The sequence below is a fragment of the Capsicum annuum genome, chromosome 1, assembly GCF_002878395.1.
Source record: "Capsicum annuum cultivar UCD-10X-F1 chromosome 1, UCD10Xv1.1, whole genome shotgun sequence".
Lineage (NCBI taxonomy): Eukaryota > Viridiplantae > Streptophyta > Magnoliopsida > Solanales > Solanaceae > Capsicum > Capsicum annuum.
In genome coordinates, this window is record NC_061111.1 from 54,065,069 (window position 1) to 54,078,109 (window position 13,041).

Genomic DNA, 13,041 nt, shown 5'->3' on the forward strand with positions numbered 1-13,041 from the left:
TATATGTATATATATTTTCTATAGACTTTAAAGTAGTATATATTTAACGTATACATGTGTATACGTTTTATAAATTAGTATATATATAGTGTTTATATGTTGTATGTATATTTTTTAAAGTAGTACATATATTGAATGATACATATATATGTGTATATATTTTCTATAGACTCTAAAGTAGTATATATTTAACGTATACATGTGTATATGTTTTATAAATTAGTATATATATTGTAGTATATGTTTTATTTAAAGTAGTATATATATTTAACTAACGTATAGTCATATACACGATTACATGTGTAATTGTGTATATGTGTATATGTGTATATGTTTTTTTCAAATTCTAATGTAGTATATTATATATATATATATATATATATATATATATATATTATTTAACGTATTTAAAATGTATATAGGTGGATATATATAGTGTATATTGGAGAAAAAACTTTTAAATTTTTTTTGGGGTTTTGACCGATTTTGACCGAATCTAGACGGGTTGGACCGGGTTAGGTGTAGTGGACCGATCCCGCATTATTTCTTGAAAATTTACTATTAGGCCCTGAACCAGACCGGCCCGTTAAACATGTCCCAGAACTGGACCGACCCATAACCCGTTTAATTGTGATAGGCAAGTTCCGGGTTAACCCGGCCCCGTTAACAACCCTAGTTGAAATTGAACTAGTTCTTATTATAGAGGAAACAAGAAGTATTCTTTATTTTCCTTCTCACACGCTAATTGATTGACTTATTCCCTCCTACTCTCACCTACTCTTCGTTTACTCCAAGATATTTTTCAAAACAGCGTATTCTGGAAGGTAACATGTTCTAATAGAAGCATAATTGTCAGGACATTTTGTTTGGGAACTTATAATTTTACATTTTGCTAGATTACATAATCTCAAAATATAATGTCTCATATTGATGATACTAGAAATCAAACCAATAGTCAAAACCACTCCTGAGCATCTCGGGATCCATATAAAACATTGGACCAAGTAATAAATCACCCTCAGACCAAACGAAACTATCAATATATATATTTGAACTTTTACTCAAATATTGACTTAGGTCAAACTTCACATTTATATTCCAAACATATGCAAAATTAGAATTTCTTATCAACTCACATTCCATAACCTCATGAATTGTGTCACCCGTTCCTACAGGTCACAAATAACATAAAAAGCTATGAGGATGGTAAAAATTGAACGAAAGAGTCCACAACACAACGACCATGCGAGAACAAATGACCGGATATGTAAGTGTTGATATTATTAGTTGCAAATCACGCAACAGAATAATTAGTATTTTTGTAAAATGATATGCTCATGTCTCATCGCCAATATTATTACAAATTGCATATCTTTTATTTTTTAATACTAGCATCAACCACAACAACGAAAATTAAATATGATGATCCTTGATCAGCAGAAGTAGCAGTAGCAAGCGGGACCAAGCCAATCCATATGACAAGCTCCATGAATAGCGTGCTCCCAATTGATGCATTGGTTGTCGCATCCACCTGTGTCAAAGCAAGGCCCCGACCATGTCAAGCTCAGCTTTTCACAGCTAATATTTGATTTTGGGTCCCTTGATTCTGCTACTTGCATATCTACCTACAAAAGAAAGTAATAACTCAAAAATTAACGTTAATACTACAACGACGTACTCCTTTTGTGTTAGATTATGTGACCTTTTTTTGCTTAGAAACTCAATAACTATTTATTTCCTAATAAAGTTACCGCGCCTAATCCACAGCCCCTACAATTGGTATCAGAGTCTTGTTATTTGAAAAATACGGAAGTAGTATATATATATGGATTTACTAGATTAATTTATTAATTATGATTTATTTGATAAAACTAGATTTAGATATTCCCCAAAATATTATTTAAATGAATAACGTACAAAAACATAAAGAATTAAAGAAAATAATATCTGATAAACGTAAAGAATTAAAAATAAGGATAGAAAGACTATAATATAACATAATTGGCGGAGTTAGTAAAAACTCAATAAATGCACAAAAAGAAGAAGTATCAAATTTAGAATCAATAATAGATAGTCTAGAATATACATACCAACATGATCTATTAACAATTAAATAAAAAATGCACAAAGAAGAATTTATAATAGACGAAAAAACATATGAAAATCACGAAGGATTAAAAATAAAAATAGTGCTTTCTAATTTAGGTAGAAGGTATAAGAAAATAGGTGGACATTTATATTTAATGTTAGAAAAGGAAGAATTAAAATTAGAAGATAAATTGACAGCTATGGTGAGAATAGAAAAAGAAAACGAAGAAATAGATAGAAAAAAGGAAATAGAAAAAATAAAACAACAAACTACAGAAGAAATATGAAAAATAGACGAAACTAAAAATAGTAGGATTGCTGAATTAGAAAAAGAACAACAAATGCTAAAGGATCTATCTGAAAAAAGACAAAAAGAAAAAGATAAAGAACAAAAATTATTAAATGTGATAAATCAATTAAAAGAAAAATTAGAAATAGACAATAAAGAAATAGAAACCAAGGAATTAGAAATTAATATAATAGATGATGAAGAAACAGATAATTATGATTCGAAAGATAGTGAAATATATACAAAATCTTAACAAATACAAAAAGTTTAGGAATCAATGGAAAACAAGAAGTAATTAATGAAGAAAACTTAGAAAATATAAACACGGAAATAAACACTCTTGATAAAAAAGAAGATGAAAATATAATACCTAGAACATCAGAAATAAGAAAACCTACATATTATAAGAATAAGTTTAAAAGATATAATCTAAAGAATGAATATGACAAATGGACACCAAAACAAATCGTTAATAAAAATTATAACTTTTTAGACTTAGATTGTGTAATAGATACAGAAAAAATAATACAATTATGAATAGGATATATGACAAAATAATTATTAGATAATAATATAAATGTAATAGATGCACCAGAATATATAGAAAGAACATTAATAGGAACAGTGAAATTATGGTTTTTAAATCTAACTGAAAATAGTAAAAGAGTATTAAGAACTGACAAACCCACAGAAGGAACATCATCAACAACCACAACTAAACTAACACTTCTAGAATTATTAAAAAAATATGAAACAACTATAAAAGATAAATTTAGTAGCATGACAACAACAGAAGAAGAACAAAATGAAGAGAAAGATACACATAGGAATTTAATGTTAAAATTAGCAATATTTGCGCATTTAAAGAATATTATTATAAAGGAGCATATAATACAGAAGAAAGTAAAGAAATAAGAAAATTATATTTTAGTAAATTACCTGAACCATTTAGTTCAAAAATAATAAAAAGTTGGGATGAAGCAAAAATAGTAGATACTCCAGGAGCAAGAATAAAATTTTTAAAACAATGGTATAGAAACCTATGTGAAAAATATAGAGAAGAAATAAAAATGGAAAAAACATTAATAACAAATTTAGCATGTTGCAAAGATAAAATACCACCTCTATTTGGATGCGAAGAAAGATATTATAAGAAAAGAAAAAGGCATAAGAAATATAAGAAATACAAAAAATCAAAATATAAGTATAAGAAACCAAGAAAAAGATATTATGTAAAAAATTATAAACATAAAAGACCATATAGGAAAAAGAAATCTATAAAGGAATGTACTTGTTATAATTGCAAAAAATTAGGACATTTAGCTAAAGATTGTAAATTACCTAAAAACCCAAAAAATAAACAAATATCAAAAATAAAAATAGAAAATACAGAATATATGTAGATAGATTATATAGATTACGAATTAGAAAGTGAAGACAATATATATGAAATTTCAGAAAATGAAACAGACAAAGAAGATAATAAAATAGATAGTGAATTAGACGAATTAAATGACTGAAGAAGATATACAAATAAATCAAATGACTGAAGAAGATATAAAAATAATAACAAAAGAAGAATATTTAAATCTAGTTTTATCAAATAAATCATAATTAATAAATTAATCTAGTAAATCCATATATATATACTATTTCTGTATTTTTTAAATAACAAGGCTCTGATACCAATTGTAGGGGGGTGCGGATTAGGCGCGGTAACTTTACTAGGAAAGAAATAGCTATTGGGTAATAAGTATTTATTTTTATATAATGTATTTTGTGAATATTATCGATTGAAATATTTTTCATTTTTATCTTCTTGACTTAAGATGTTTTATTAATTCATATTCTAAATTAGATATTATCGTAATTAAATTATCTAGTATTCTAGGATCCTCGTTAGTACTATGTAAACTTTTGTATTCTTGGTATAAACTATATAGTTGGGTTTCGATTTCTTTTAATGATTTATTCTTTTCATAAGATGTATCCATTAATTTATGTAATTGTTAAATGCTTTGTAGTAATATTCATTAAATGTTTTTCTTTGTTCTTGTATTTTTTATTTTCATATATTTTATTAATATATTCAATTTTACTGATATTCATATTTTGAGGGGTGATTAAATGGTAGTTGATTAATGCTTTGCTGTAATATTTTTTAGCTTTTTCTCTTAGTTTTTGTAAATCTTCTATATTATTTTTAAGATATTCTAAATATTCTAACAAAAATATCATTGCAGATTACTTATCAAGACAAAGCTACTCAAACTGATTTACCAATAGAAGAGGCTGATGCCAAAGATACCCAGACTGATTTATTGCTCCAAATATTTAAACAAATGGAGTTATTAAGAACGAGTTATTACACTAACTACTGAAGTTACAAATGTAAAAGTGCAAGTCGAGCACTATAAAAAAACAAGATACTGTGCAGGAAGAGCACATTAAAAAACTAGACCTAGAAGGTGACGATGAGAAACACCTTAAAACTCAAATTACTAACGAAACTTCAATTATAGCTGCAGGCATATCTAAAGGGAAAAGTATAGTCACTCAAAATAGACCTGGAATACCAAAGAAAAAGAATTATAACCTCAGCCAAATATTTTCAAAACTATATACACCAAATATACAAAATATAGAAGCATTTGCACCTCCCCAGATACATACCTATTTTGAATCACTTAACCAAGAAAAAAAAACATACAATTATTCTTCTCGTAAATACATTGACAACATACACACCTTACAAACCTTATTAAATACCAAACCTATTCAAAGTGAAGAGCTAGCCGCACAACAAAAAGGATATATTACCCAGAAATGCCAAAATTATAATAAACTTATTGCCTTACCAGGTACAAGCCCAAATTTTATTAAATCATGTTACTATTATGGATTATTATCTACAGTTTACACAACCGACGGAGAAGATTTAGCAGGAATCCCAGAAATTCACAAAGAATTTATGACTTACAAGAGAATTACCAACGGACAATTATTCTATGTTTGATTTTATTCCGCACCAGCAGAAATATTATTTGACGAAATTAAACAGACTATTAATGTGGTCAAAATGGGTATGACCAGAGATTATATTATTCCGAAAGAAATATGTGAACAGATCGAGATACCAAAAATGCAGATACCAGCATTTTACCGCAACAAAAGAGTTATTGAAATAAACAATATATTATCAGAGTTACTTAATAATTATTTAAATAAAAAGCCAGTTTGGATATATAATGCAAGGAACCAAGCATTGATTTATTCAACTTGCAAAGAAGTTAGAGACCACGACATGGAAGAACTTAGAAAATGGGGATTAACACTCCTCAGACCAGAAGAACAACCATTAACAAGATCTATCAGTAGGGGAATTATTTCAGAAGAAACTATGGATCAATTTTGTGAAAAAGTTGGTCAAAAATACAAAGACCACATATGCAGCAGATGTAGTAGCAAGCACAACTTTATTCCAGATGTGATGCTACACTGATAAGAAGATAGAAAAACAGCAGATACAACAAAAAAGAGATAACTACGAAGCAAAATAACGGAGAAGACAAGCTATTAAATTGTGAAAGTAACATGTAGATAACTTTCACAATTTCCTTTACGTAAATTGTAAAAATTTGTATAGAAAAAGTCTTAGGCATTTAAAGTTTTTTTTTTTGTTATTTAGTGCTTTATGTCAAAGTCTTCTTTTAAAAGATGAAGACTTTTTTGTAAGCATTAATTAGTCTAGCTTAGACTAGTATAGACTTTGATTTTTCAAAGTCATTTTAGGAAACGTGTAAAGAAATCATCTATAAATTTCAGTTATAAATAGAAGGACTGAAGGCAGTGCAAAGGCAAGCCTTCATGCGTTAAAGCAAAAACTCTCTCTCTTGTCTACAATAAATATTTTGCTTATTTATTTAAAAAAACAGATATATTTCAATGGAAAAATCTATGGAGGAACAAAACTTAGGATTATCAAACTTACCAGAACAGGTATATTTATTCACTATTATGAATAGCTAAATTCATAATTCCTAACAATCATGATGTAATAAGATAAGTTCATGTTAGTTACTTTATAGTAGAATTATTCAAAGAATAGTATGTTAAGAAGTTTATTAGCAAAGTGGAAATGGAGAAAAATCCCTAAGAACTATGCCATCCTAAAGGTGAAACTAATAAGGCAAGAAGCCGTGGTGGGGAGTAGCTAGAGTTGAGGCGCTGTTTAAGGGAAAAGTATCTGGATTACCATGCTAATAGTGACCGACGAACATGTTATTTAAGAATGATCTAGTATATAGTAATCTAATATGATCATATTTTGTTATGTGTATGATTGAAGGAAATATTTTGAAAATAGCAATTTTATGAAAAATGAATAATTATTTATCTGATGAAATGGTAGATAAATTTAAAATACTTATTTTGTATGCACTTAAGGATATAAAAGTAGTAGATATAAGAAAAATCATATTAGAAAAAGCATTTGGTAAATATTATATGACTAGAATAAATTACGTACCATGCCTACCTAACTACTCTTACAAATACTTACCATGATAAATTACATATATCTAGAATCTTTGAAAAAAGATATGAGAAACATACAGTTAATAGAAAAGTAGATGAAAGTAAATTTAGACAAATGCATGAAAACTAAAGATATAAAATATATAGAATTTCTTAATGAAAATATGCAAGAACTACTTAGACTAAAACAAACAACTGAAAAATATTATGAAAAATACTTGTTTTATATATACTTAGAGATATAGAAATTATAGACATAAAGAAAATAATATGGGAAAAATTACAAGATTATGAAGAGGAAGAATTACTAAACATTATAGAAAACTTACTCATATATCATGAACACCAATACTATTTAGATTCAGATGGATATTATACAGACTAAAAATGTCAGAATATATTAAGAAAATTAGAGAAAACCAAGAAGACCTACATAAAGAAATTGATTATAGAAAACAAATTAGAGAAATAATGGAAAATCTAATAGAAAAATTAAAATGGATAGACGAAACCTTGAAAAATTTAGAAAAAAAGCAAAGATAAAAGTTTAGATAGTTTAAAAAACTCATTAAGAAGAGAACAAGAAAAAATAGTTAGTAGTATTAATAACCTCAAACAAGATATTAAATATAGTACAAGTAGAATAGATTATTATACATTTACTTTAGAAGAATGAAATGATAAACTACGAATATCTAAAATACTGGGAACAAGAAATGGAAGAAATAAGATTAACAGAAAACCTTATAAAAATGAATTTAATTGAATATTTTAAAACACAAGATATAGAATAATTAGAATATCTTAAAAATAATATAGAAGATTTACAAAAACTAAGAGAAAAAGCTAAAAAATATTACAGTAAAGCATTAATCAACTACCATTTAATCACCCCTCAAAATATGAATATCAGTAAAATTGAATATATTAATAAAATATTTGAAAATAAAAAATACAAGAACGAAGAAAAACAGTTAATGAATATTACTACAAAGCATTTAACAATTACATAAATTAATGGATACATTTTACGAAAAGAATAAATCATTAAAAGAAATCGAAACCCAACTATATAGTTTATACCAAGAATACAAAAGATTACATAATACTAACGAGGATCCTAGAACACTAGATAATTTAATTACGATAATATCTAATTTAGAATATGAATTAATAAAACATCTTAAGTCAAGAAGATAATAAGAAAAAATATTTCAATTAATAATATTCACAAAATACATTATATAAAAATAAATACTTATTACCCAATAACTAACTTGTTTTCTTTTAGATAACAGTATTTGTAGTACCTGATAGTTTGAGTATAATAAAACACTATTAGGCAAATATGTAATTTGACTAATGTTTACCCATTTCTCTCTCAGTTCAATAATACTTTTTCATTATTGATTTCGCACACACCTAAAGAAATAATAAATAATACTGATAATTTTACTATATTAGTCTTTGAATATAATAAATTTAATGCTTTAAAAAATACATTAAATAATAAATAATATTTAATACCAAGGATAAAATAAGAAGAAAAGATTAAATGTTCGATTAATTTTTCAAATAAGAAGAAAAGATTAAATATTCAATTAATTTTTTAAACTTGACAAATATTATTAGACATATATTATTAGAAAGATGGACATGTAACAATGATGGAGGGAATAGTATATGATTGAAATGGATAAATTACTCCCTTTGCTTCATTTAACTTGGCCTCTATATCAAAAATAAATATTTTATTTGCTTTGTCCATTTTAACAAATGAAGAAAAGTTCATTATTTTTTTTCATAATATTATTAGTATTAAATAACTACATAAAATACTATTAGTAATTTGGAGTTCCAACGTTTCAGTATTGATGTTAGTTTAGTACCTTTAATTAAATATTTTAAAAATATATAATAGATCAACAACGGTCAATTAACATGAAACACCTAGAGGATTAAGAATATTTAAAACACAACAATGTTAGTAACTGTCAGCCAGGTATAAATTGTAGTTTGTGGGCTCTTACCAGTTGATGCAATAAGGAAGAAAAAGAAAGCAAGAAAAGCAGCATAATGAAATTGAGACTTAGCCATATGTCAGAATTCTCTTTCTTAACTCTTTCTGAATAGGTTAGTATTTAAATTTAATAATTTATAGAGAAAGGGAGAGAGGCATAAAGCTTCATTGTGAACATAAGGAATAGCCAGGCAATGAGGGCTCGTAAAACAAACAAGGAAATACATTGAACTTTACACCATTGGAAATAGCGGTCAGCGGAAGAAATTAAGGATCTTTTATTTTAATGATAATACGAGGCGAACTCGGACCTTGAACATAGTGGATGCACCATTATCTTAAATATAGTCATGTCAATTATCAACTGTATAATTTAGCATACAACTCTTTTAAACTTAAAAATTACAAAAAATTATGAGCAAAGTATAAATTTCTAAATGATCAAATGTCAATAATTTAGTACTAATTTAACAAAAGTAGATCATCCATTCATACTAGACATCAACGCGTTTTCATATTCTGAAAAGGGTCAATGATTGTATCGTTGCTTATATTTATAAATATATCCTTCTCAATGTAACAAACTAAACAACCACTTAAAAATGTATAACCAATACTGCTACGCAATTCATTCTTGACATGCTTCATGGATGAAAAAGCTCTCTCTACAGTTGTAGTAGCGACTGGTAGAATCAAGGTCAACTTCACAAGTAAGTACACAAGAGAATAAGTTTCTACAAGATTTGCATTAACCAGTGCTTCTGTCAAATCACCAATTCCTTTCAAATTAGAGAATATAGGATCACTACGTCGCATGTGTATAATGAAAGTATCAAGTTGGTAACTAAGCTCCCGAAACTTTGATTCACCAAACTCATTTGGATAATGTTTGGCCCATATCATTATTTTTTCCTTATCAAAATTAGCAAAAGCATTAGATGGACTCAAGCTTGCCATACCAATAAGCAAGTTACCACTCACAACATCAAAACAATTATTAAGCTCTTGAAGTTGCAAGTCAGTTATAGCATAAAAGAGCTCAACACGTAAGTGATGTGAGTAAGTAACACTAGAAGGCCTACGCTTTGAATTTTAGAAAAGATAAAAATCATCCATCTTAGGTACTAAGATTTCATGTTTATCACAAAATACACAAACTTCATTCATCAAAGCATCTCATCCATCATCTCTCAACAATTGCAATCTTCTCTTAGTATAATGTCAAGAAATATCATAGCATTGACAATATCTTGCTCTTTTCTTTGTAATGATGCACTCAGCTCATTGGACATCACCAATATCTTCAACATCAAGTGAAGCAAGAAAATAAATTCAAATTCATTGATCAGAGTAAAAAAAGCTCTTGCTTGCAATCAATCATTGGGATTAGAGCCTCCACATTTAATCACGTCAATCACATGAGCTATAGATGAAAATAAAATAATGAAGTTATCCAATGTTCTAAAATGTGATCCCCAACGAGTGTCACCTGACCTTTGTAGTCCTCGTTCTTGATTTAATTCTTTTTCACTTTGAACTTCACCACTTTCTAGTAGTTGCTCCAACATTTCTGCTTAATGGTCTCGAAGTTGATCTCTGCACTTAAATGATGCTCTCATCACATTCAACACATTAGTAATAATAGCAAAAAAATCATCCACAAGCAAATGTTTTTTGGCAACGGCTACAGGTGTCAATTGTAATTGGTGAGCAAAACAATGAATGCAATATACCGATGGAGTTTCCAGCAAAATCAAAGCTTTAAGACCATTCATCTCTCCTTGCATGTTACTATCCCCATCATAGCCTTGTCCACGTATTTTAGATGTACTTAAAAAATATCTCATAAGCACAGAGAATATTGTTTCCTTCAATGATTTTGCCGATGTATCACCAACACGAACAATAGCAATAACTCGCTCATTCATTTTATATTTTTATTAACATACCTCAATGCAACAGTCATTTGTTCATGGTGTGATATATTCTTGGATTCATCAACTAAAATTTTAAAAAAATCTTCATCCAAGTCATCAATTATAGCTTTCACGGTTTCTTGTGCGCGAACACTCACAATATCCTTTTGAATCTTTGAAGAAGTCATCATAGCATTTTTTGGAGCATGTTTTAAAATAACATTATTCAAATCGGAAAGCATTTTTCTCAACCATTCCAAAAGACCTAGAAAAAGACCTTTATTTTGAAAAGATTCACTTTCACTATGACCTCGAAAAGACAATCCGAATTTCAAGAGAAATCTTGCCACATTAATTGATACCTCTAAACGAGTACGATGCTCACTTCTTATTTTCTCAGATTGCTTGTTCAAAGCAACTTGAATTGATTGAGATTGATTCTCAAAATCTAACATCTTATTGAAATATTTTCTGTGGACACTATTCACTTCACCAATATGTAATTGAAATCGTTCCAAACTATGATTTCAAGTCTTAAAGTCAATTTTCGTGAAAAAGTCACCTGCATTGCCCTTTACATAATTATTTTTAAATAAATAGCAACACAAGCAAAAAACAACATTTTTATTCACACTATACTCCATCCACCTAGAATATGAACCCTCATACCATGTCGAATTAAATCGATGCATTTTCGTTCCAATTCTAATTTGAGAAAATTGAGAAAGGACCGGTTGACAAGGTCCTTGTTGAATATAATGTCTTCTCACTTGATCTCGTATCGTAGAGTGATATTCATGAATTGATTTTCTTTCTCCAGGATCGGATTTAAGTGAATTCACATCAAACTCTTCTATAAGACAGGAAAAATTACCTTTAAAACTAGAACTTGGTTGAGGAGAAAAATATCTATCCATTTCGATTCATAAGAATCAATAACAAATTCCTACAAAATAAAAATTTCATCACGAATATAAGTAAATATAACATTGCTTATAGGGGAATCACACTCCATCTTCCATATCACAAAATAAATAAAAAAATCTCACTGTTATAAAAAAATAAATGAACGTATAAATTCAATAGGAAATTCACACCCCTCCTTTCATAAAATAATAAAAACGATATGATATGTAATGGAGGAATCACACCTCTAAAAAAAATTAAGTGCAAACAATTTCAATAAGAGAATCACACCCCTCCTCGTAAAACAACAAAAATAATATTATATGTAATGAAAGAATCACACATTTATGCTCCCATCTTTTATAAGACAAAATAAATAAATATGACATTTTCAATTAAAGAATTACACCCCTTTTTTTTTTATAGCAAAACAAAAATAATATATAATAAAGATAAGAAAAAATGCTAACTTGTGTTGTTGTTCCTTGTTAATGATTATTGTAGTGTTGTCTGTTGATGATTTTTGTTCCAAATAATTTGCTTGAAGAGAATTTGGAGAAATTGAAACTTTTAGGGATCTGGAAATTGGAAGAATTTAATATGTTGTCTTGGCAGTTTTAGTTTAGGATTGGAGAATTGCTGGCCCATGAGTTTATTAAATGAGAAATATTTATTAATTTTAATAGAAAGTAAGGGTGGAGCGTGAGGCTAGATGAGGAGGTGACAAGGACACACAATGAGAAATATATATTAACTAGGAAACTCAACCGCACTTCGCGCGACAATAAGAAATTGAGTGAAATTACATTTTTAATAATAAAAGATTAAATTTAAACAAAAACAAATGAAAACTCAAGAATACTCGAAAAACAAAAGTAGTCCTCCATTTGAAATATATATATATATATTTACATAAATGTAGAAGGAATATATAAATTGAATCATAACCTCTCAAAATTTCTATTCGATTTTTCCATTCAAATTTTAATCTTTTGGGGAAGAAACAAAACTTAGTTAAGAGCCTATGCCCGGTTGTTGACAGGGGGAGAAAGAGATACTATACTTCTAGTGCTTTATTGTTTCACTATCTTTTGTGCAATATCTAAGTTTTATCAACCCGTCTCTCTTGTTGCGATAAAAATATTAAAATTAGTGAGAAAATGAATACATGACACTAATCACCTAATTTCGTTGCTAATTCACTAATACCATCATAGCTTTTCAGTAAAAAAATATTATATAGATCATCATTAATATTAATTTAAAATTTATAGGAGGAAAACTTA

At 27.8% G+C, this 13,041-nt stretch overlaps 1 long non-coding RNA gene across 1 annotated transcript; it reads right to left on the reverse strand.

The window, feature by feature from the left end:
* Window positions 1–9,399: 9,399 nt before the first annotated feature.
* On the reverse strand, window positions 9,400–12,455 carry LOC107854771. The gene is made up of 3 exons (XR_001670115.2): window positions 12,226–12,455; window positions 11,724–11,795; window positions 9,400–10,529 (listed from the first exon to the last, which is right to left on the reverse strand). It is a non-coding gene; the product is annotated as an uncharacterized LOC107854771 (long non-coding RNA).
* Between the last annotated feature and the right edge of the window lie 586 nt (window positions 12,456–13,041).